We start from the raw sequence: 26546 nt of genomic DNA, 5'->3' as shown, positions 1-26546 counted from the left end.
GAAGGAATAAAAGGAATACAAATAGGTAAAGAAACTGTCAAAATATCCCTACTTGCAGACGACATGATCCTATACTTTAAAGACCCAAAAAACTCTACTCAGAAGCTTCTAGACATCATCAATAGCTATAGCAAGGTAGCAGGATATAAAATCAACATAGAAAAATCATTAGCATTTCTATACACTAATAATGAACAAACTGAAAAAGAATATATGAAAACAATTCCATTTACAATAGCCTCAAAAAAAAATCAAATACCTAGGTGTAAACCTAACAAAAGATGTGAAAGACCTCTACAAGGAAAACTATACACTTCTGAAGAAAGAGATTGAGGAAGACTATAGAAAGTGGAGAGATCTCCCATGCTCATGGATTGGTAGAATCAACATAGTAAAAATGTCGATACTCCCCAAAGTAATCTACATGTTTAATGCAATTCCCATCAAAATTCTAATGACATTCATTAAAGAGATTGAAAAATCTACTGTTAAATTTATATGGAAACACAAGAGGCCACGAATAGCCAAGGCAATACTCAGTCAAAAGAACAATGCAGGAGGTATCACAATACCTGACTTCAAACTATATTACAAAGCAATAACAATAAAAACAGCATGGTACTGGCACAAAAACAGACATGAAGAACAGTGGAACAGAATAGAGGATCCAGATATGAAGCCACACAACTATAAGCAACTTATCTTTGACAAAGGAGCTAAAAATATACGATGGAGAAATAGCAGCCTCTTCAACAAAAACTGCTGGGAAAACTGGTTAGCAGTCTGCAAAAAACTGAAACTAGATCCATGTATATCACCCTATACCAAGATTAACTCAAAATGGATCAAGGATCTTAATATCAGACCCCAAACTCTTAAGTTGATACAAGAAAGAGTAGGAAATACTCTGGAGTTAGTAGGTATAGGTAAGAACTTTCTCAATGAAACCCCAGCAGCACAGCAACTAAGAGATAGCATAGATAAATGGGACCTCATAAAACTAAAAAGCTTCTGTTCATCAAAAGAAATGGTCTCTAAACTGAAGAGAACACCCACAGAGTGGGAGAAAATATTTGCCAACTATACATCAGACAAAGGACTGATAACCAGAATATACAGGGAACTTAAAAAACTAAATTCTCCCAAAACTAATGAACCAATAAAGAAATGGGCATGTGAACTAAACAGAACTTTCTCAAAAGAAGAAATACAAATGGCCAGAAAACACATGAAAAAATGCTCACCATCTCTAGCAATAAAGGAAATGCAAATTAAAACCACGCTAAGATTCCACCTCACCCCTGTTAGAATAGCCATCATCAGCAACACCACCAACAACAGGTGTTGGCGAGGATGTGGGGAAAAAGGAACCCTCTTACACTGTTGGTGGGAATGTAGACTAGTACAACCACTCTGGAAAAAATTTGGAGGCTACTTAAAAAGCTGGACATCGATCTACCATTTGATCCAGCAATACCACTCTTGGGGATATACCCAAAAGACTGTTACTCCAGAGGCACCTGCACATCCATGTTTATTGCGGCACTATTCACAATAGCCAAGTTATGGAAACAGCCAAGATGTCCCACCACTGACGAATGGATTAAGAAAATGTGGTATCTATACACAATGGAATTTTATGCAGCCATGAAGAAGAACAAAATGTTATCATTCGCTGGTAAATGGATGGAATTGGAGAACATCATTCTGAGTGAGGTTAGCCTGGCTCAAAAAACCAAAAATCGTATGTTCTCCCTCATATGTGGACATTAGATCAAGGGCAAACACAACAAGGGGACTGGACTATGAGCACATGATAAAAGCGAGAGCACACAAGGGAGGGATGAGGATAGGTAAGACACCTAAAAAACTAGCTAGCATTTGTTGCCCTTAACGCAGAGAAACTAAAGCAGATACCTTAAAGCAACTGAGGCCAATAGGAAAAGGGGAACAGGTACTAGAGAAAAGGTTAGACCAAAAAGAATTAACCTAGAAGGTAACACCCACACACAGGAAATCAATGTGAGTCAATGCCCTGTGTAGCTATCCTTATCTCAACCAGCAAAAACCCTTGTTCCTTCCTATTATTGCTTATACTCTCTCTACAACAAAATTAGAAATAAGGGCAAAATAGTTTCTGCTGGGTATTGAGGGGGGGGAGAGGGAGGGGGCGGAGTGGGTGGTAAGGGAGGGGGTGGGGGCAGTGGGGAGAAATGAACCAATCCTTGTATGCACATATGAATAATAAAAGAAAAAATAATGATAATAATAATTTCCTTGAACATAAATGGATTAAAATATCTAATCAAAAGATACAGAGTGGCTATCAAAAGAGAATAGAGTTTTTTAAGGATCCAAGCATACAGTGCCTACAAGAGATCCACATTAGCATCAAGGATATGCGTAGGCTAAAAGTAAAAGAATGGAAAATGTTCCATACAAATGGTAAACAAAGAAGAATAGAGTGGCTATATTCACATCAGATAAAATAGACTTCAAGTCAAAAACTATCACAAGAGACAAAGAAGGTCTCAATTTATCAAGCATAGATAACAATTGTAAATGTATAAGTACCCAACATCAGAGCACCTAAATATATAAAGAAAATATCCATGAAAAGATATGAAGGGAGAAACAGCGATAGAATAATAATAGGGGACTTTCGTACCCATTTTCAACAATGGACAGATGAACTGGATAGAAAATTAACAAGGAAATACTGGAATTGAACTTCACTTTAAACAAAATGTACCTAACATATATATACAGAACTTTCCATCTAACAGCAGCAAAAGGCACATTTTCTACACTGCGGGTGGAACATTCTCCAGGGTAGACCATATGTCAGTCCACAAAAAAGATTTATAAATGTAAGAAAATCAAAATGGTATCAAGTATTGTTTCCAGGGGATGTTAGGGGAGTGGTTCAAGTGGTAGAGCACTTGCCTAGCATGCACAAAGCCCTGAGTTCAAACCCCATTACCACCAAAAAATGTATTATTTCCAGCCACAATGGTCTGAAACTGGAAGTCATAAACAGGAGGAAGTTCAGAAAATATACAAATACATAGAAATTAAGCAACATGTTCCTAAATGAATAATAAGCCAGTTAAGAAATTAAAATTAGCTCTGTGTGTGTGTGTGTGTGTGTGTGTGTGTGTGTGTGTGTGTGTCCCTAACATCTTAGCAAGTCTGCAGTGGTGGTGACTGCTCTCCAAGCTTCATGATGATGCCCAAGGATGATAAGAAGAAGAAAGATGCCAGAAAGTCAGTCAAGAAAGACAAGGACCCAGTAAACAAATTTGGGGGCAAGGCCAAAAAGAAAATTAGTCCAAAGGGAAAGCTCAGGAAAAACTCAGCAACCTAGTCCTGTTTGACAAAGTCACTTAGGACAAACTGTGTAAGGAAGTTCCCAGCTATAAGCTCATAACCCCAACTAGGGTTATGAGAGACTGAAGATTTGCAGTTCCCTGGCCAGGGCAGCCCTGCAAGAGATCCTTAGTAAAGGACTTACCAAATTAGTTTTAAAGCATAGAGCTCAAGTAATTTACAGTAGAAGTATTAAGGGTGGAGATGTTCTAGCTGCATGGAAAGGTCAAACCAACTGTACATTTAGAAAAATAAAACTTTATTTAAAAAGAAAATAAAAGGAAAAATGGGGGAGCAGTACTTGGATTTGAACTCAGGGTCTTGTGCTTGCTATGCAAGCTCTCTACCACTTGAGCCACACCTCCAGACCAAAAACAAAATGTTTTCATTTCTAGAGACAAAAGTGGAAACACAACCTACCAAAACCAATGGGATAAAGCAAAAGCAGTAGTCATAGGGACAATTATACCAATAAGTGTCTGCTTTGAAAAAACAAGAAAGTCAGACATGGTGGAACATGTCTGTAATCACAGCTACTCAAGTGGCTGAGATAGGAGGACTGCAGGTTCAAAACCAAACTGGGCAAATAGTTTGAGAGACTCTATCTCGAAAATAGGGCTGGTAGAGTGGCTCAAGTGGTAGAGTGCCTGCCTAGCAAGCACGAAACCCTGAGTTCAAAACCCTGTACCACCAGAAAAAAAAAAGAAACTCAAATAAACAGGTCATGAAAGAATCCTGGAAGAAGAGATAAGTCACCTATAAAGGAATGGCAATTAAGTTGACTGCTGATTTTCGATAGCAGCATTGGAAGTCAATGGAAAATAAAATAATATTTTCAGTTGGCTGAGTAGAAATAACTGGCTACTTTAAATTCCAAACTCAGCAAAACTACCATCCAAAACCAAGAATGAGATAATGACAGTTTCAGACAAACCAAAACTGAGTTTATCACCAAGAGATCCTTACTGAAGAAAATTCTAAAGGATATTCTTTAGATAGAAGAAAGATGATCCTAATTGGAGGGACTGAAGTAAAAAAAGGAATGATGGGTAAAGATAATGGTAACTATACGGACAAGGCTAAAGCTAAATAAATATTGATTATATAAAACAAAATGATGCCTAATTTATGGGAGAAAACAAAGCAAATGAAAGCCAAAATGGCATACAAAATATGGCATTTACATTGGAGTATGATTGGGGTTCTAAGGGCTCTAAGATTTTGTACTATTTAGGGAAAGGATAATGATATTATTAACTTTGAATTTTTGTTAAAATAAATTCAGATTTTAAAATACCTAGGATAACCACTAAAAGGATCCACACTAAATGTATAACTTCTAGACAGGTAGAAGGAAAATGAATGACAGAGATTATTTAAAAAACAAAAAAAGAAAAAAACTCATCAGGCGCCAGTGGCTCACACCTGTAATCCTAGCTACTCAGGAGGCAGAGATCAGGAGGATCGCAGTTCCAAGTCAGCCAGGCAAATAGCTTGCAAGACCCTATTATGAAAATACCCAACACACTGGTAGAGTGGCTCAAGTGGTAGAGCGCCTGCCTAGCAAGTATGAGGCCTTGAGCTCAAACCCCAGTGCCACCAAAAAAAAGAAGGTGGGATCTTTGAGAGATGATTAGGCATGAGGGCTCCATCCTCACGACTAGGATCAAGACTGTTATAAAAGAGGTTTCAGCAGTATTCAGCTAGCTTGCCCAACCATCTTCCATCATGTGAGGACACAGTGCCCCCTCCCCCATTCAGGGAAGGCAACGACAACTAAACTTTGAATTCTTTATAAATTGCTCAGTCTGTAGTATTTTACTATCCTAGCAGAAAATGAACTAAGACATAAATAAGTAGGGTTTGTCTCAGAAATGTAAATCTGCAAGATTATCTTAATATTAGTTTACAGTATAATTAAGTACATTATCAGTTTAAAGGAGAAAAGTCATATGGTCATTACAATAAGCATACAAAGGTGGGTTGTTGGTACATGAATATCATTGTTGTTATTATTGTAGTGAAGGTGATATCAATGTTAATTAGGAAAGGAATATACTTTCAATAGACTGAAAGCAGGTTGCCTTAGAGAGGTCAAGAATGACCCATTATTATTTTTAATCTGTTTGTTTGTTTTACATACCTTTTATCTGTATATTATTTTTCAGGGCTGGCAGAGTGGCTCAAGTGGTAGAACACCTGCATAGCAAATGTGAGGCCCTGAGTTCAATCCCAGTACTGCAACAAAAAAATCCGTTTGATATATTTCACACTAAAATGATTTTTCAAAAGCAATGAGAAAAACGTAGATTTTACTACATACAAGTTAAAACTGTCTCTATATAAAAAAATAAAACAACAGTGAAAAATATATTCATGCAATGTACATGACATGGAATGGCTGTAGTATGCTGAACAAACACAGAGCCCTTAATTATCTTCCAGATGGGCAAAGTGGAAACGCCAACATAAAAACATCACTTAACAAACACCTGCTGTCATTGACACACCCTAAGAGCCCTTACCGTACCCCACCTACAACCCATAGTTACGTTTAATATGTACGTTTCTAAGTTTTAACTCAACTCTGCTGGCCTCCACTAAAAAGAACTTGGCTGCTTGAAAGGTAGTTGACACCAGATCATGGGGCAAGAAAACTTAAGCTAAAAACATATTGCTATTCTCAGACAGCGAGTTTGCCCTTTTATCGTTATACTTTTTACTTAAAATTTGGATTTTAAAGACATCTAAGGTTAGTGTGAGAAAGAATAAAGAGGCTTTTGTGAATGAGTAATAAAGTTGAGATTAGCACACCTTTGTTTGCAAGCTTCATTCAATTCTTTGGCTCACAAAAGTCACTAGTCCCTTACTGATAGCTTCTAAGATAGGGGACCACAAGAGGATACTTTTAGGAAGTTGGTGATGCCTTGCAATAGCTTTCGATGCACCAACCTCCATCTGGAATGGAAGCCAAGCATCACAGGCACCCCTAACAAAAGCTAAAAGGTTAACATTTTCCTCTCCCCATCTCCCAGAAGCTGGATTCGCAGGCCCATAACTTGGTTTCACCAGTTGGATGCTCTGCAACCTTAACTTGCTAGAGCATGCAGTGTCTCTCCCCACAATCCAACCAGAATTGGTTTTAGAACCAAGGGATAGAACGCGGAAGTGACACTTCTCACAATTCTACTTAACAGCATTTGCAAAGTGCTTGTTTACTGTTCCTGAGACTCTGAGCTCTGCTTGTTTAGAGGTATTAGTTCCCAGGGGGAAGCTGACTCTGTCTCTTTCACTCTCTCGCTCTCTGATCATTTGGGGCTCTTCATGCAATTGAACAAAGAGACAAAAAAGAAGAGGCAATTTATAGCTTGGACAATCAATCTTTTATTTATTTATTTTATTTGGCAGTACTGGGGTTTGAATTCAGGGCCTTAAACTTGCTAAGCAGGCTCTCTACCACTTGAGACAATGTTGCATTAAAACTGAAGGAGGGCTGGACACCGGTAGCCCACCCCTGTAATCCTAGCTACTCAGGAGGCAGAGATCAGGGGCATCATGGTTCAAAGCCAGCCTGGACAAATAGTTCAAGACCCTATCTCAAAAATACCCATCACAAAAAACGGCTAGCAGAGTGGCTCAAGTGGTAAAGTGCCTGCCTAGCAAGTGTGAGGCCCTGAGTTCAAACCCCATGATGCCAACAAAAAAGAAAAAAAAAAACTACAGGAGGGATGAACCCAGAGATCCTGAAACTACAGCCAGGCACAATAATTGAAGAGGACCCAGAAACAAACCCTACACAATCACACAATTCTTCCATTTGAGTTTTGACAAAGATACAAAGACAAGCCAGGTGCTTGCATGAGTACCTGTAATCTTAGTTACTTGGGGAATCTGAAGGATCGAAGTTCCAGGCCAGCCCAGGAAAAAAGTTTCATGAGATCACAGATCAAACAATAACTGGATGTGGTGTCATGCACCTGTCATCTCAAGCTACAAGGGAGGCTGAGACTGGGAGAATCATAGTTTGAGGCCAGCCTTTGCCAAAAAAAAAAAGAAGAATTTGTAAGACTCCTTCTCAATAGAAAAAGTTTGGCTGGTGGAGTGACTCAAGTGGTAAAGTGCCTGCCTAGCAAGTGGGAGGGCCTGAGTTCAAACCCCAGTACTGCCAATAAGTAAATAGATAGTTCATTAAAAAAAAACAGAAAAAATTAAGTGTGGTGGCACATGCCTGTCATTCCAGTGACAGCAGGAAGTATAAAATAGGAGGATCATGGTCATGAGACCCCCACCTCCAAAATAACCAGAGCTAAAATGTTTGGAGGTGTGGCTCAAACAGTGCCTGCCTAGCAAGCATGAAACCCTGAGTTCAAACCCCAGTACCACCAAAAAAAAAATTTAATGAAGGAAAGATTTTTTTTTCAACAAATGGTGCCAGAGCAATTGAATATACATAACCAAATACACAGACCCCAATCTAAACACTAAATCTTATATTATACAAAAACTAACTAAAACTGGATCATAGTTTTAAACATAAGATATAAAAGAATCATCTTAGAAGAAAACATAGGCCAGGCACCGGTGGATCACACCTGTAATCCTAGCTACTCAGGAGGCAGAGATCAGGAGGATCACAGTTGGAAGCCAGCCCAGGCAAATAGTTCCCGAGACCCTATCTCGACAAAACCCATCACAAAAAAGGAACTGGTGGAGTGGCCCAAGGTGTAGGCCTGGAGTTCAAACCCCAGTACTGCAACAAAATAAAAAAAGATGAAGAGAAGAAGAAGAGGAGGAGGAGGAAGACGAGGAGGGGGAAGAAAACATAGGAGAAAATCTTCAGAACCTAGGACACGATGGAGTATTCTTAGACTTGACACCAAGAGCATGATCCACAGAAGAAAAATAACAAATTAGAGTTCATCAAAATTGAAAACTTTTGTTCTGTGAAACATTTTGTTAAGAAGATGAAAAGATAAGGTATAGACTGGGAGAAAATGTTTTCAAACAATGTATCTGGTACCAATTTTCTGTGTTAGTCACTTTTGATCACTGTTGTGACAAAATACCTGAACCAAACAAATTAAGGGAGGAAGGATTTATTTGGGCTTGCAGTTTCAGAAGTTTCAGTCCATGGCTACTGGTTTGACTGTTTCTGGGCCAGTGGTGAAACAGTCCATCATGGTGGAAGGGCATGGTGGAGCACAGCTCCAGCTCCTGGCAGCCAGGAAGCAGAGAGGAAAAAGCTATGCTAGAGGGCTTTCCCCTTTTATTCCAGCTGGACCCTAAGAAGACCTCTTCATTTACAGTGCCAGGGATCAAAACTAGGGCCTCATACTTACATGTGCTCTACCACTGAGCTATGCCACCAAGCTAAATTCTGCTCTTTGAAAGATCGTTAAAAGAATATTAAAGAGCCCTGTGCTGGTGGCTGACGTTTGTAATCCTAGCTACCGTGGAGGCAGAGATCAGGAGGATCATTGTTTGAAGTCAGCCCAAGTAAATAGTTCACAAAACCCTAAGTTGAAAATACCTAACACAAAACGGGGCTGGTGGAGTGGCTTAAGCAGTAGAGTACCTGCCTAGCAAATGTGAGATCCTGAGTTCAAACCCCAGAACAGACAAAAAAAAAAAATTACAATGATATAATATTACCTCTTATTAGAATGGCTAAAATTAAAAATACTAGCCAAACCAATTGCTAGAGGATGTGGAGGATCCAGAACTCTCATACATTGCTGGTAGAATGCAAAATGGTACAGCTACTTTGGAAGAGTTTAGAAAGTTTTTTAGAAAGTTAAGTGATATATGTGACCCTGGGTTTGATCTGAGCACTGCAAAAAAAAAAGTTAAATGTATGCATTCAGGAGCTGAATGTGTGACTCAAGTGGTAGAGTGGCTGCTTAGCAAGTGTGAAGTCATGAGTTCAAATCCCACTACCACAAAAAAAGTAAACATATGCACTCAGAATGTTAGAAAAATCTATTTTTTTTTGGTACCAGGGTTTTGAACTCAGGGCCTTGTACTTGTGAGGCAGGTTCTCTACCACTTGAGTTATGTCCTCAGCCCTTTTAGATTTAGTTATTTCTGAAATAAGGTCTTAAATTTATGCTCAGCTGGCCTGGACTGCATCCTCCTGTTTAAGCTTTCCAAGTTAGTCAGATGGCAGGAGTATGGCAGCACACCTAGCTTTTTATTGGTTGAGATGGGGGCGGGTCTCGAGAACTCTTTCCCCAGGCTGGCCTCGAACCATAAGCCTCCCGATCTCTGTCTCCCAAGTAGCTAGGATTACAGGCATGAACTACTGTGACAAGCCCAGAATGTTAGAAAAATCTATATTAGAGATAAAAAAATCAATTTTTTCTACAACCTAATATAAACAGCTATGATCGGTGAGGGAAAAAGTTAAATAAACACCTGTGTATGATTCAACCATTCTACTCCTAGTAATTTACCCAAGAGACATGAAAATCTATTTCCACACAAAGACTCATACTAGAATGTTTATAGCCACTTTGTTTTTAATAGCCTCAAATTGAAAACAACCCAAAGGTCCACCAATAGGTGAATGGATAAATAAATTGAGATACACCTATGCAATGAATTCTACTCAGTAATCAAAATCAACGAACTACTGATACAACAGCACAGATGAATCTCAAAATAAAGTTTGCAGAGTGGACAGGCCCAGACAAAGAAAGACTACACTCCGCAGGACTCCATTAAAGAATAGAAAGTGAAAGCTAATCTGTAATAGAGGCTGCCTGTGGGTGGGGGCAGAGTGGCAAAAGTGGTAACGAATTACAAGGTAGTACAAGGAAATTTTGGATGATGATATTCATCATATTGATTGTGATGTGTGTGTATACACACACACACATACTTCAAAACTTACCAAATTGGCTGGGTGCCAGTGGCTCAACCCTGTAATCCTAGCTATTCAGGAGGCAGAGATCAGGAAGATTGTGGTCCGAAGCCAACCCAGGCAAATAGTTTGTGAGACCCGATCTCAAAAAAAAAAATCAACACAAAAAATATAGTGCTGGTGGAGTGGCTCAAAGTGTACGCCTTGAGTTCAAACCCCAGTACCCATCCCCCCCACACATACACAAAGAAAAACTTACCAAATTGACTGGTAGAGTGACTCAAGTGGTAGAGCACCTGCCTAGCAAGTGTGAGGCCCTGAACTCAAACCCCAGTACCACCAAAAAACAAAAACAAAAGCAAAAAAACTTACCAAATCGTACACTAGAAATATGTCCAGATTATTGTGCATCCCAAGAAAACTATCAAATTGGAAGGACTGCTGTTCAAGACCAACCAGGCAAAAGTTTGCAAGACCCCCATCTAAACAAATGCCAGGTGCACATCTGTAATTCCAGCTATGCAGGAGGCCTACCTAGGTAGGAGGACTGCCATCTAAGGCCAGTCCCAGGCAAAAACAAGAGAACTGATCCAAAAAATAACCAAAAGCAAAAAAACAAACTTTTGTTTGTTTAGACAAGTTTAGGCTGGTTTTCTATCACTTTTAACAGAAAATTCTTTTTTTTCTTTCTTTTAGTTTATCGTTTTTACATTTACTTACTTGTGTGTATACATTGTTTGGGCCACCTCACCCCTCCTCCTGCTCCCCCCACCCCGCTTACAGGCACAACTTACAGGAGAACAGCCCTCTTGTTCTCCAATTTTGTTGAAGAGAAAACATAAGAGATAATAAGAAAGACATAGCGTTTTGCTAGTTTGAGATAAAGACAGCTGTGCAGAGAGATTCCTAGCATTGCTTCCACGCACTGTGTATTGCAACCCACATTGGTTCATCTCTACCAGACCTCTTCACTACTTCCTGGTTCCCTTCCCTGGTCCCCTTAAACTGGCCTCACCCAGTTTAAGATCACTATATTCGCTCCTCTACAGTGGGCACATCAACCACATTCAAGTTTTAGGTTTCCTTCTCTTTCCCTACTCCTCCCATGTGCATTCTCCCCTTAGTGTGTGACCCATGTCCAATAATATTACTGCATTTGTTTTAGGTTCATAATCTGCATATGAGGGAGAACATGTGATTTTTGGCCTTCTGAGCCTGGCTAACTTTGCTTAAGATGATCCATCTATTTTCTTGCAAATGACAAAATTTCATTCTTCTTTGTGGCTGAATAAAATTCCATTGTGTATAAACACCACATTTTCTTAATCCATTCGTCGGTAGTGGGGTGTCTTGCTGTTTTCATAGCTTGGCTATTGTGAATAGTGCTGCAATAAACATGGGTGTGCAGGTGCCTCTGGAATAACCTGAGTTGCATTCCTTTAGGTACATCCCTAGGAGTGGTATTGCTGGGTCATATGGCAGATCTATGTTTAGTGTTTTGAGACGCCTCCTTATTGTTTTTCAAAGTGGTTGTACTAGCTTACATTCCCACCAGCAGTATATGAGGGTTCCTTTTTCCCGCATCTTCGCCAACATTTGTTGTTGGTGGTGTTCTTGATGATAGCTATTCTAACAGGAGTGAGATGGAATCTTAGTGTGGTTTTGAATTGCGTTTCCTTTATGGCCAGGGATGGTGAGCATTTTTTCATGTGTTTTGTAAATGACCTCTACAAGTAGAAGTACAAACCACTGAAGAAAGAGATTGAGGAAGACTACAGACAGTGGAAAGATCTCCCATGCTCATGGATTGGCAGAATCAACATAGTAAAAATGGCTATAATACCAAAAGCAATCTAAATGTTTAATGCAATTCCCATCAAAATCCCAATGACACTTATCACAGAGATTGAAAAATCTACCCTAAAGTTCATTTGGAAACACAAAAGACCATGAATAGCCAAGGCAATACTCAGCAAAAAGAGCAATGCTGGAGGTATCACAATACCCGACTTCAAACTATACTACAGAGCCATAGCAATAAAAACAGCATGGTACTGGCACAAAAACAGATATGAAGACCAGTGGAACAGAATAGAGGACCCGGATATGAATCCACACAGCTACACCCAAAACATATGATGGAGAAAAGACAGCCTCTTCAACAAATGTTGCTAGGAAACATGGTTGTCTGCCTAGAAAACAGAAAATTCTTAATGGATGCAGTCCTACTGATTAGGCAAGCTACATTTAAATGCTACATTTAATCAACCTCTCTTATACCCAGTACACAACATTTGAAGGAAAACTTAATAACTGAAATTGAAACTACTATTTTGGGAGCTCAGTGGAAGAGTACTTGCCTAGCATGCACAAGGCCCTGGGTTCAATTCCCAGCACCACAAAAACAACCAAAAAAAAAAGCAAAACCTACTGTTTGGAAAAGGGAAAAGGAGACAGCACACGGCAGTCACCACCAGTCCAAAGTCCTGACCTTACCTTCTGGTAGAGTGAGTGCCATGATCGACCAATCAATCTATCTGCTTGGGAGAATTTCTCTGTCTTGGGAGAATTTCTCTGGCTATGAATTTCTATGGCTATGACCTCATAGACGATGGTTATTGGGAAGAATTACCCTTCTTGGGATTGTACCACTTTGGTGACCCATTTCTTGTTAGCAGACTTAGTATTTCTGAAAGTGTGGCTTGTGATCCATCAGAATCCAAACCACCATAACAATGTCTATGCCCCTCTGTCCCTAGCTAGTGATATATTAATGTGTCCCAGTCTTTGTCTCAAAGTGTAGGTATAGGAGCTTGTCTCTGATATCAGTAGATATTTAGAGTTACCTGAAAACCTGAAAGTGATTCTTCAAGTGCTATGGCTTAAGGTCTTCACACATTGTCTGGATGATTGTATTACAAGCCTTGAAGCACAGACAAGAAGGATATTGTTTCCATTCATGTGACTGGAGAGTAGTGAGAAGATGATGTCCTGGGGTATCGACAGAACAACTGTTCTCTTACACAATGATAGATGCTTAGATGGCAAAGTCTCAAAGCACAAATAAGGTGATTTTTTTTCAGATACTGGGGATTGAACCCAGGGCCTGGCACATGTGATGCAAGCACTATACAACTTGAGCTATGCCCCCAGTCCATGTTTTAATTTTTACAGACTCTCAGCCTGCCTTCAAGGACTTCTTGCAATAATACGAGTGTGTCACAATTTGAGCTCTCATAACCTACTACCACACTAGGTACCTACAGGCACACACACACACACACACACACACACACACTCCCCTTCACACAACTCTCTCAGAGAAAAAGAGATGGGTCACTTTATAGAACTGGAACAAAAATTCATGTGTGATGGTTTCAGGATTGATTGAATCAGTATCAAAAATGACATCATCAAAAGCACAGGGGCTTTCATCCTTTTTTTTTTTTCTGCCTTCCTCTGCTGATAGCAGATCTGGCTTCCTGGTTACAAGATGGCTATAGCAGTGCCAGCATTACATGCAGACACAACAACATCCTGTTAAGAAGAGGGGAGTTTGCTCCTATACATCTCTTTTTATTACTGAGAAAGGCTGTTCCCAAAAGTCCCCCCAGAGACTTCCTCTCAGGTCCCAGAACTGAGTCACATGCTCATGCCTAAACTAATCACTAGCAAGGAGGATGAGTCCATTAGCAATTCCCACTGGCTACTCAAAATTCCGCCATCACCCCAACACAGGGCTAAGGTAGGGCCATTTCCCTAAGCACATGACCACAACAGGACTGAGACAGCAAGGAAAGGGGACAAATGGACTTGAGCAGACAGCCAGCATTATCTGCTTTACACACCTACCTCCAGATTCCCCACATATGGATTGTTTGATTCAAAGGATGCTTCACAGGACATCCTCCCACCCTCACTGTAAGTGGGTAGACACCTTAACACATGACAGTCTCTATCTCCTCACTCAAATTCTTTTCCCAACTTCCTTACTCTTTGATAGTTTAGGTACTGTTTTCCTCAATTTGAACAAAGCTGCATCCCTCAAGGGATTTGCTCTTGACTTCTATTTGCAAGGGGCAGGGGTGAGACTATTCCCCTGTATACCTTGAAGAATGCAGGGATAGTTTTGTTAACCAAATCCTTTATGAGAAAGTTATTTGGTAGCTCACTTAATCTGGACTTTCCCCACTTTCTGACTATACTTGTACACAGTAAAGGACCTGAGTTTCCTCACCATGTGCAAGGAAGTAGCTGTCTAGTGATGGCTCACAGAGCAGCCCGAAGTTTCATGGCAGCACTCAGTCACTGTTACCTTTGCTTTGTCCTCTTCTTATGATAAGCAGCAGTAGTGTCTAGCTTATGAGTCAGGATAGCAGAATACTGAGTGAAGAAGTTCCTGTAGTCTTGCCTCTGTCACCTGTTCCAAATCAGAGATCACTGAGCCACCAAATGTAATATTCAAATACCAAGCATCAGTGATAAAACCTACAGCATTAATTCATCCTGGTGGCACAGAATGCCTTATGTTATTCCATTGCCATTTCTTTTCTTTTCTTTTTTCCGGGGGTGGGGGTGGATGTGGACCTAGAGTTTGAACTCAGGTCTTTGTGCTTGCAAAGCAAGCACTCTACTGCTTGAGCCACACCTCCAGTCCATTTTGCTCTGGTTATTTTGGAGATAGGGTGTTATGATCTATTTGCTCAGGCTGGTGGCAAAATGTGATCCCCCTGATCTCAGCCTCTCAAGTAGCTACAACAGGTGTGGGTCACCGATGTCAAGCTTTCCTTGCCATTTCTGACCAGACTTGAACATTCAAAATATATTTTCTAAAAATCAGTAAACCCCTCTGGGTATGGGTCTACCCAGGAATGGTAAGACTCAGACCAGAGCTTCTGTACCTTACCTGATCCAAGTATTATTGTCAGCACATATAAATCTGGGAGGCCTGGGCATGTAGCTCAGTGGAAGAGAACTTACCCAGCATGTATGAGACCCTGGATTCTATCCCCAGCATCAGAAAAAAAATGTAAATGTGTGGAAGAATTTAAACACTGAGAATTTCAGAGCAAGCTTCCAAGAACTAGGAATCTAGAATCTAGAACCTAGAATTCTTATCTTTGCAACAAAATAAGATACACCATGGTGCTGGCTTTGTCCCAGTTATGTCCAGGTGTTGCCCATCCAGGGATCAAAGGCAGTAACTTGAGAAAAGTACAAAGCAGTCTAAAATTCACTTCCCCTACCCACCACTGCTACTCACTTGCCCACAGACCACCCAAGTCATTCCACCAGGCTCTCTAGACAAAGAGGTTGTACTCAGAATAATACCAGTTGCTTTCTTTGCATTGTATAGGACCATGAAGTTCCCAGTACAGCCTCCCCACTCTTTAGGTATTTCTAGTTTTTTCCAATCTTGTGGCAAAATATTAAGGCCCTAGGGGGAAAATGAGCTCTTTTTTCTTTCTTTGATGGCTTTCCTCAGCTCAGGTTCAACTCATTCTGCCTTCCTCTGCTCTGCCCCAAAATGAGGTAGCAATGACTAATTTGGTGCCATGTGACACCAAACAGCCCCTAACTGTCAACCTGTGCAAGGTCATTTGCTATTCATTTTGGGTTTGCCTTTGAACCCACTTCCTCTGGTTGGGGACTTCCCCATCTTATGATTCTTGGAAGGTGACAGAGCCCAACTCCCGCTGCAGACAAGAGTGCCAAATTCACTCCATCAAAGCTAGGGACTGGAGCATACCTAGTCCAGTTAGAAAATTGAGGTCCCTGTGCCTCTCTCCCTCTGTCTCTCTCCTGTCTCTCTCTGTCTCTCTCTCTCCCTCTCCCTCCCTCCCCTAGTGCTAAGCTCTGAGGTGCTGCAGTGGACTCCTCACCAGACCAGTTCTGCAGCATGATTTGAGTGTTGTTCCTGGCTACAAACCAGCTTCTTCAGCCCATCTACTGATTCTGGAAGCTACCCAGTATCCTTTTCACCCAGAATCCAATTCTGTTGCTTGCAATCGAAGATCTAGACTGATACATAGCTACACCTCCTTTAAGAATTTGTGTTACTTCTGAGAAGTCCCAAAGGGCTATATTACCAGTGACAGTTTCTATGTCATTGAAGTTGGGATTCTTTATAGATGTCCAGTCTGTTATGAATACTAAAGTTAGAGACTATAGGGCTACCCACCATTGTCCCACAGTATCTAATTTAGTACCAGTGAGCACATATGTTCTGAGCAATGTGGAAAGTCCCTTTCAAAGAGCTTTTGCCCTGGTGAAAGACTTGTAATGCTTTTTGAAATAAATAGATTCATGATGTTCTTTATATAGTAGACTTGATCTCTGTGAACAGATTATTTTGAAACAAGGATTTAAATTGTGCTTTGGCAGGAGCTGAATATTCAAATGTAATGAATTTAATTGATTATGAGTGTTCCTTTTGAGATGATGCAATAACTGCCTGGTATTGAGCTTGCTGTTTCAGTGTGTGCTGGCTGGAAGGCTTTCAAAGTTGATCTTGCTGCAAATGAAATCTGGCTAGAGCCTCTTTGAAGGCCCTATTTCCAAGTACAGTCACATTCCGAAGTACTGGGGTGAGGGTTTCAACATACAAAATTTGGATGGATACAATTCAGCCCATAACAAAGGAAAGTATAATTCCTCTAATACTCCACAAACTTAAAAAAAAAACCTATTGAGTTTAAGAACCAAACTCATGGTCCTTCAGGACTGTAGCTACTTGAATCAGGAGTATGAGACTAGTGTTCAACAGGGCAGTCCAGGTTCTATCTTAATGAAATCATTCTTCCAATACCAACTACTGTTCCTCTTAGAAACAATGCCAGGCAATTCTGTCTTGCCTACCAAAGGTCTGAAGTGGATCATAATAGGACATTAATTAAATAACTCCAACTTCCCTGCAGTATCTCAGGCTAAAACTCTATCCCCACTGTATTGCCCATCTTAAATTATGCCCAGCCAAATTGCCTAATGGAGCTAACCAGAAGTTGCATGTTCAGACCAAATTATAGTATAAAATACTCTTAGTAATAAATATGGCCAAAATTTAAGCAATATGAAATCTCTCCACTTGTGAAATTTTTAGGAGAAACATAAGTCCAAAATTATTTCCTCTCAAATTTATCTATCTTCTTAGTCTTAGTTAGAAGGGTTTTACTCTGAGATGTCAAGAGAGTGAAGATTCTTTCCGCAACTACAACCTGGTCTGTTGTCCACTGGAATTGATGATGTTCCTGCAGGACCTCCAAGACAGAATTAATCCAACAGTAAGGTTCTTCTATGCCCTCTTTCTACGAGTTCAGAAGTTAATTTGGTGCATTTTCCCAGCATCAATGCCACATGTATAAAACTTAGAAGAAAATAAGACAAGCAACCAGACAAATCTAGTAAGTGGGATATTCTTTAGAACAATTAGCCTAGTATCTTTGGCAAATCAGAATCATTAAAAGTAGTGTCTTTGCTAGATTAAAAGAAACTTAAAGAAGGACTGACACAAACCCCAGTACCAAAAGAATGAATGAAAGGAAGGAAGGAAGAAAAAGAAAGGAAGGAAGGAAGGAAGGAAGAGAGAGAGAGAGAGAGAAAGAGAAAGAAAGAAGTAGGAGCTGGGTGTTAGATGAGTTGAAAATGTACTGAAATAGCAAAATGAAGGTTGGTAAGTAAAAAAAAGCAGACTGAAGATAAGTAGTGTAGTATGTTTTCTGTTTGGCATGCATGTACACACACACACACACGGTGGGGGGAAGGGGGGAGAGAGAGAGAGATTCAATGGGTTATACACTAAGGTCTTACAGTGGTGATCTCTGTAAGAACTTCTGGTGGAAATTTTAGTTGTTTATTTATTATATTTGTTTGTATATATTTTCTAATTTTCTTAGATGCGTATGTACTATTTATGTTAACAAAAGGTTATTTAAAAAATTCTTAGAAGTCACAAACAAACATCAGTCTCTGAAGCAGTTATTCCAAGCAAAAACATATTACTAGAAAATAGCATTATAATATGGTCCAGACTTTCTAACTGCTGTTAGAAAGCAAAGCTTATCCTGCAGATGCTTGGGGGAAAGAAAGGTAAACAGCAAATGTGAGAGAAAGAGGAAATCACTTTGCTTTCATTTTGGTCTTGGTCAGTTTTTTGTTACTATAATAAAATATCTGAAATGTATAATTTGTAAAGAAAAGAGAATTTAGCTCAGTTTTGAAGTATGAGAGAATAAGAGCTGGCAGCCCCATCTGTTTGGCCTCTGGTGAGGGTCACATACGGGATAGCATGATTTGTGGGAGCACATGAGAGAGGGAGTGATCACATGGCATGACAGGAAGCCAGAGAGAGTGTGAAGGGGTCACATTCTTTCGTAACAACTCACTCTCATGAGAATTAATTCACTCCTGAAGGCTGGCACCCCCAAAGACCTAATTACCTTGCGCTAAGCCCCACATCTTAAAGGCCCATCACCTCCCAACATCACCACACCAGAGGCCAAGCTCCCAACGTATGAACCTTTGTGGGAAACACTCAAACTATATCCAAACCATAGCAAGCTTCAACAGGAGACAAGTTAGATTGTGCTAGTTGTCTAAGTAAGGGTACACAACCTCTAAGCTTAAACTGCTGTGCTGGCATTTATCAAGAGACTACTTGTGGCAGTCAATTGGTATGGGGAGAGCTATACTCATATTTTCTGCTTCCTCTCTTCTAGGAAAGTTAGAGGTTCTCTGGGGTGATACCCTAGTCTCAGATTGTCTTCTAGGCTTTCTTATTCAAACCACTCTTCGTTCATGGTGATAAGGATGGAACCCAGGACATCCCACATTCTGGGCAAGTGCTGTGCCACTGAACTACACTCCCAGTCCCTTATTTAAAACCTCTTAAATCTTCATTTTGAAGTCTGTGTTCCTGGCACCCCAGCATTGTTGTGAGTTTGGTTTGGTTTGGTGACACAGTCTCCACAGTCACTTGTGCACAGCCACATCCTTTTGGAGTAGGCATGGCTGCAAGCATGGTTCAGAGCCTTGCTGTGGTAGTTTGTGCTGCCATAACAAACTACCACAAACTTAGTGACTTAAAGCACAGTTAGTGACTTAAAGCACAGTTAGTGACTTAGAGCTTGAGGTTAGAAGTCTGATACCGGTCTCACTGGGCTGTTTATAATCAAGGTGAGCTTTTTCCTTTCTGGAGGAACTAGGAAAAATCTGCCTTGTGCTCATTTGGGTTCTTACCAGAACTCAGTTTCTTGCCATTGTTGAACCAAGGTCCCATTTTCTTCCTGGCTATAGTAAATGGAGACCACCTACATTCCTTGTCTTGTGTTCCCTCCTCCATCTTCAAAGTCAGCAACCATACATTGAATCCTCCAGGTGGTTTCACATGTGACCCTCTCTTCTTTCACCACCTTGTGTTAACAGTGCTGGTGCAGTCTGTGATCAGAAGACTTCCAAATTCTTTATATCTCACCGGGAAGAACCCATGGCAGGACACGTGGGTGTAAAAGGAGTTTATTAAATGTCAGGAAAGGGGAATACAAAGGGGAGCATGGTGGGCGCAGGTGGCGACTGCTGGCAGACAGAGCAAGCTTCTCTTTCTCAGGTACTTTTAAAACTTTCGCTAATTTATGGGAAGGGAGGACCAGATGATTCTCACCCAATAATCAATGGGTGAGGAGGGGCATGGACGGTTCCTGGCCAGGTGAGGGCGTTTCCTGAGTCAAAACATGGTTAACCTAATATTTATGGTTAAACTCATATTTTTCTATGAGTCCCGAACTTTCCCTAATTTTAGCCTACTTCACTTCCAGTAGCAAAGATTTGTGTGGTTAGGTTGTGCTCGTGCAGGTTAATCTTCCCCATCTCAAAGACCTTAATCTTTTTTTTTGGTGGTACTGGGGTTTCAACTCAGAGCTTCACCCTTGCTAGGAAGGTGCTCTACCACTTGAACCATTCTGCCAGCCCTTGTTGGATATTTTCAAGATAGGTCTGGTTTTTTTTGGGGTTTTTTTTTTGCGTACTGGGGCTTGAACTCAGGGCCTACACCTTGAGCCACTCTACCAGCCCTTTTTTGTGAAGGGTGTTTTCGACTGGCTTTGAATTGTAATCCTCCTGATCTCTGCCTCGTGAGTAGCTAGGATTACAGGCGTGTAATCTTAATCTTAATCATAATCTTAATCACATCTGCGCAGATTCTCTTTGGATGTGAAGATAATAAATCATAGGCTCCAGGAAGTAGGACCTGGCCATCTTGGGGGATTATTGTTTTGCCTTCTACATTTGCATTCCCTACACATGATCTTGTCTTGATCTTGGATCAACACATCTTTTTTTTTCAAATTTTCTTTTTTTTTTATTTATTCATATGTGCTTACATTGTTTGGGCCGTTTCTCCCCTGTGCCCCCTGCCCCCTCCCCCTTCCCCTCCCTTTCCTACCCACCCCCTCGCTTCCAGACAGACCTGTTCTGCCCTCTTCTCCAATTTTGTTGAAGAGAAGACATAAGCAATAATAAGAAAGACATAGCGTTTTTGCTAGTTGAGATAAGGATAGCTATACAGAGAGATTCCTAGCATTGCTTCCATGCACATGTGTATCACAACCCGAATTGGTTCATCTCTACCTGACCTTTTCACTACTTCCCGGTCACCTTCCCATAGTGACCTCTGTCGTTTTAAGGTTACTATATTAACTCCTCTACAGTGGACACATCAAACACTTTCAAGTTTTGAGTTTCCTACCTTTCCCTATTCCTCAGGTATGTGTTCTCCCCTTAGCGTGTGACCCATGTCCAATAATATTACTGCATTTGTTTTGGGTCTGAAGTCTGCATATGAGGAAGAACATGTGATTTTTGGCCTTCTGAGCCTGGCTAATTTTGCTTAAGATGATGTTCTCCAGTTCCATCCATTTACTTGCGAATGACAAGATTCCATTCTTCTTCATGGCTGAGTAAAATTCCATTGTGTATAAATACCACATTTTCTTAATCCATTCATCAGTGGTGGGGCATCTTGGCTGTTTCCATAGCTTGGCTATTGTGAATGGCACTACAATAAACATGGGTGTGCAGGTGCCTCTGGAGTAACCTGAATCGCTTTCCTTTGGGTATATCCCTAGGAGTGGGATTGCTGGATCATATGGCAGATCTATGGTTAGATTTTTAAGAAGCCTCCAAATTTTTTTCCAGAGTGGTTGCACTTGCTTGCATTCCCACCAGCAGTGTACGAGGGTTCCTTTTTCCTCCCATCCTTGCCAACATTTGTTGTTAGTGGTGTTTTTGATGATAGCTATTCTAACAGGGGTGAGGTGGAATCTTAGTGTGGTTTTGATTTGCATTTCCTTTATGGCCAGGGATGGTGAGCATTTCTTCATGTGTTTTTGGATCAACACATCTTTGCATGTAATCTTGTGTCTCAGTGGCTGCTGCCAATCCCTCTCACTCTGGAATTTCTTGGTTGTATAAAGCTGTGTCTTAGTGATGGTTCCCTCTCTGCTTCCAGTGCATTTTACTTGACAAATTGCCCTGAGTCAATTCCTAAACTGACATGCAGAAGTTTGTGCCATTGGGTTCTGGTGAGGGAAAATGTCTCTGCCTTGAGCTTGCTGCCCTTGCAAAATGCCTTTGAATTCTCCATGTCTTAAGTATAATTTTAACAGCAGAAACAGTTCTTTCTGTCTATCCTTATGGCTCTTTTTTCATTTGAAGCAAACTCAACTGAGTTTCCTTTTTTTTTTTAATTGTGAGAAATGTGAAAGTCATAGAAAAGCACAAAAAGTATTATTACAAAAACCCATATACCTATCACCTGGAATTTTAGATATTTTGTCATACTTGCTTCCTACAATTAAAAATCTTGCACTCAGGTGCTGGTGGCTCATGCCTGTAATCCTTGCTACTCAAAAGGCAGAGATCAGAAGGTTCACAGTTCGTCGAAGCCAGCCCAGGCAAATAGTTCTTGAGACCCTATCTGAAAAAAAAAATCACAAAAAAGGGCTGGTGGAGTGGCTCAAGTGGTTGAGCACTTGCCTAGTAAGTATGAAGCCCTGAGTTCAAAACCTAGGACCATCAAAATAAAATCTTAGTGATATAGCTAATTTTTTTCCTTTTTTTATTGTTGTGCTGGGGGTACATTGTGGCATTTACAAAAGTTCTTACAATATATCAAATATATCATAGTTGAATTTTACCCCCTCCATCATTAAAATTTTCCATTTAACCATCACCTTCATTGCCATACTTGTTTCAAGCATCCACTATGGCTCAGAGTATAGTCTCATCCATTTTATACTTTACAAACATAGTATGGTGACTTTGTGCACATCCATTTTCATAACTATATCATCCTTTTCAACATTATGCTCTCTTTTGAGACCTATCCATGTTGCTGTCTGTGCATCTAGCACCATTTCTGTGTAGTGTTACATCATATGACATCATCACATTTTGTTTTTTCACAACATTTTGACAAATTGCTCTCCAAAGTGGTTGAACCAGTTGATATTTCCACCAGCAGTGTGGGAGTATGCTTATTTCCCCACATTCTCCTTAACACTTCTGGAAGATTTTTAATATTTTTCTGCCTAATGATAAGAAATGTCATATTGGTTTTGTTTTAATGTTCATGTGTGAACATTAAAAGTCTAGGCTGATGTCCTGGCATGGGTAGGGCCTTGGCTCCTCAAAGGAAGAACTGAAACTCCAACCCCTACAGTCAGTGCCAGTTTTCACTCCCTCATTGTCTCCACGCATCTCTCTCTCTCTCTCTCTCCTTTCTATGTTCTCTCTCTGACCCTTGGAGATCTTCTTTGTATGTTTTCAAGTGCATCTGTGCATTTTTAAACTTTAAAAACATTTTATAAAAAGATGAGGCAACTGCTTTCAATTCAAACAATCTGAAGAAACATAAGCAAATGCAATGCTTGAGCTGTAACTTAATTGTTTTTTTTAAAAAAAAAATCTGTAAAAAGAAGCCAAGCACCTGTGGCTCAAGCCTGTAATCCTAGCTACTTGGGAGGCTGAAATTGGGAGAATTGCCGTTCGAGGCCAGCCTGGCAAATAATTCATGAGACCCCCATCTCCAAAATAACCAGGGCCGAGCCTAAAGAATAACTTCTAGGCCTCCAAGTACATACCACAGGCTATGTTCTTATACTGACTATATAGAAGAGGAGGTAAAGTAAACCTACCTCACAAACACCTCTGCCCAGGCCTCGTGCCTGGTCTGTATTGTAAATGACGAGTCATGGGGTAGGAGAAAAAAAAAACCAAGGCAAAAAAGGACTGGGAGGTGTGGCTCAAGAGGTAGAGTGCCCGCTTTGCAAGTGTGAAGACTTGAGTTCAAACTTCAATCTCACAAAAAAAAAAAATCTATAAAAAGACATTTGGAGAATAATTAAGGAAATATGAATATGGTCTCAATAATATTGTAGCAGATACTTAAATGCTGCTTTTGCTGAAGAGCACTGACTCCTTACTTGGGCCCATGAATTAACTAAAAGCAGAAAAAAAATTGGCATCCCTGTCTCCATTTTCTGTCTTTGTCTTATCTATTCACCTTGGAATCCAGGAAGGACAACTTATTGGTAACATGTTTACAAGTAGGGATACAGAAAACTGCCCCAAAGGAAAGGAACAGCAAAAACTCAGGACAGACCACCTGCCAGGCAACAATGACTTTATCCTGACCAAAATTGCTCCCCTCAAGTGATGACAGCAATAACTTATCGTGAATTCCTCCACAATGACCAACCAGGCCATACTTTAAACAGGATGTATGATTATTATCATACCTCTCTCCCCCTGCCCCAGTTCTATTGTCTAATTAACCCGAAAGCTCATGTCTGAGCTCACACCTGTAATCCTAACTACTCAGAAAGCAGAGATCGGGAGGATCACAGTTCGAAGCCACCCCAGGCAAATAGTTTGTGAGATGCTATCTCAAAAAAATCCATCACAAAAAAGGGCTGGTGGAGTGGCTCAAGCCACTAAGTTCAAGCCCCAGTACGGCAAAAATAAATAAATAAATAAAGCTCATGTCTGTACCCTGAAGATGCCTGAGGATGGGCTGAAGTGCTTACTTCGCCTCTTCCCAAGGCTGCTGCCACAGGTAATAAACCTCCTTTCTCTGACTTTCACCATTTCTTTATTAGGCATAGGGCATGCACTGAACCAAACATGTGGAACCCCTCCCCCTGCCTGGAGTTTGAACCTGGGGCCTAAAACTCCAGTTTCAATATTAACAGATGATATTAAAATGTTAATCTTAGAATATTATTGTTCATGTTTTAAGTGTGATTTTTTTAGTTACATAAGAATGTTGTTTCACTTCTAGTTGGTTCAAGAAACTAGATAGTGTAATGGTGAGAATTCGGTCTCCCTCCCCATTTCCTGGCAGACAACTCCTAAAATTCTTGGAATCTTTGAAGTGATAGTGTCTTTTGTAAGCTAATGAGTTGACTAATGGCTGGAAGCCCATACATGGCTTCAGGATAGGCTATTGGTCACTGGAAACCTAAGGCAGGTTTCAGTTCCATCCCTCAACCTTGGGGAGGAGGAAGTGTCTGAACTTAAGTTTATCACTAATGGCCAACGATTTAACCAATGATGCCTAAGTAATGAAGCCCCCATAAAATACCAAAAGGATAGTGTTCTGAGAACTTACAGACAGCTGAACACATGCAATTTCTCAGAGGGTGGCCCATTGAAAGGGGGCATGAAAGCTCCCCGTTCCTTCTCTCATACTTCGCCCTGTGCATCTCCTCATCTGTATCTTTTGTAATATCCTTTATTTATTTATGCATCTATTTATTTATTTATTTTGTGGTACTGGGGTTTGAACTCAGGGCATATACCTTGAGTCACTCCACCAGCCCTTTTTGTGATTTTTTTTTGAGATAGGATCTCACAAACTATTTGCCAGGGCTGACTTTGAACCGTGATCCTCCTGATTTCTACCTCCTGAGTAGCTAGGATTATAGGCGTGAGCCACCAGCACCTGGCTGTAATAATCCTTTATAATAAACCAGTAACCTAAGTGTTTCCCTGAGTTCTGTGACCAACTCAAGCAAATTGTGGGAACCCTGATTTACAACTAGCTTGTCAGAAGCATAGGTAAAATAACGTGGGGCTTGCAACCAGCCTGTAAAAGGAGGAAGTAATCTTGAGGATGAAGCCTACAACATGTGGGATCTGACTCTATTTCCAAGTAGACAGTGTCAGAATTGAATTAGGACATCCAGCTAGTATCCTCTACTACACAGTTGCTTGCTTGCTAGTGGGAAGAAAACCCCACACCTTTTAAGGTCACAGAAGTCTATTGATGGTGGTATGGGAGTAGAGAAAAAATGAGTTGTTTTTCCTACAGAGATAGATGGAAAAAATGTGGCAAAATGTTGACAGTTGTTGAAACTGAATGGTGGCCATGTGATGATATTTATCTAGCTGTACCAAGTTAACACACCTTACCTCCCAAATATCATAGTTTAGTCTGGCCTGCCTCAAATGTGCTCAGAACACTTATGTTAGCCTAAAGATGGGCAAAATCATCTAACAAAAGCCTATTTTATAATAAAGAGTTGAATATCTCATGTAATTTATTGAATATTATATATTAAGTGAAAAACTGCATGGTTGCATTTATTCACCATTAACACACGTAGCTGAAAGCAGAATAGGCCTGAAGAATATTTGAAGCCCTGTAGCAGTGCTACAGTGACATGGTCATAATTTTTCTCTCTTCCTATGAGGCTTGAGAATAGCTGATAGAAGGGCACAGGGTCATCAGCACATGATGGAAACAGGCATAGTGTTCTTCAGGAAGACACCAAGTTTTGACTGTACAGTTTGTTTCTTCTTTTCATTATATATTTCTTTATAGCAAGCAAGACAATCCTATATCTAGCCAGGTACCGGTGGCTCATGCCTGTAATCCTAACTGCTCAGGAGGCAGTGATCAGAAGGATTCTGGTTCAAAGCCAACCTGGGAAAAAAGTTTGCAAGACCCTATCTCAAAACAACCCATCACAAAAAAGGGCTGGTGGAGTGGCTCAAGATATAGGTCCTGAGTTCAAACCTCAGTACCAGGGGAAAAAAAAAGAATATCCTATATCTGACAGTCAACTTTTGTGAACTCTTTGTAGTTGGCCTCCATATAAAGCTAACAAATGGGCCTAAGAAACTCCCTTTTGTATCTGTACTGCATTTTGTTTAGGCTTCTGCCTAATCTTGTTTACCTTATTCAGACCAGACCCACCTAGTAACTTCTCTGTTCTATTCTGAAAAACCACAGTACCCAGAGACTTTGAAGACATGTCTT

At 40.4% G+C, this 26546-nt stretch overlaps 1 non-coding gene and 1 pseudogene across 1 annotated transcript; both read left to right on the top strand.

Moving 5' to 3' along the window:
• Nucleotides 1-3226: 3226 nt before the first annotated feature.
• The window catches only part of LOC141419477 (small ribosomal subunit protein eS25-like), a 45278-nt pseudogene continuing 21958 nt past the window's right edge, over nucleotides 3227-26546 (top strand).
• On the top strand, nucleotides 23348-23478 carry LOC141420155 (small nucleolar RNA SNORA51). The gene has a single exon (XR_012444841.1). It is a non-coding gene; the product is annotated as a small nucleolar RNA SNORA51 (small nucleolar RNA).

Source organism: Castor canadensis, chromosome X (assembly GCF_047511655.1).
Source record: "Castor canadensis chromosome X, mCasCan1.hap1v2, whole genome shotgun sequence".
Lineage (NCBI taxonomy): Eukaryota > Metazoa > Chordata > Mammalia > Rodentia > Castoridae > Castor > Castor canadensis.
Note: the sequence above shows the minus strand (reverse complement) of the source record. Positions and strands in the feature narration are given on the sequence as shown.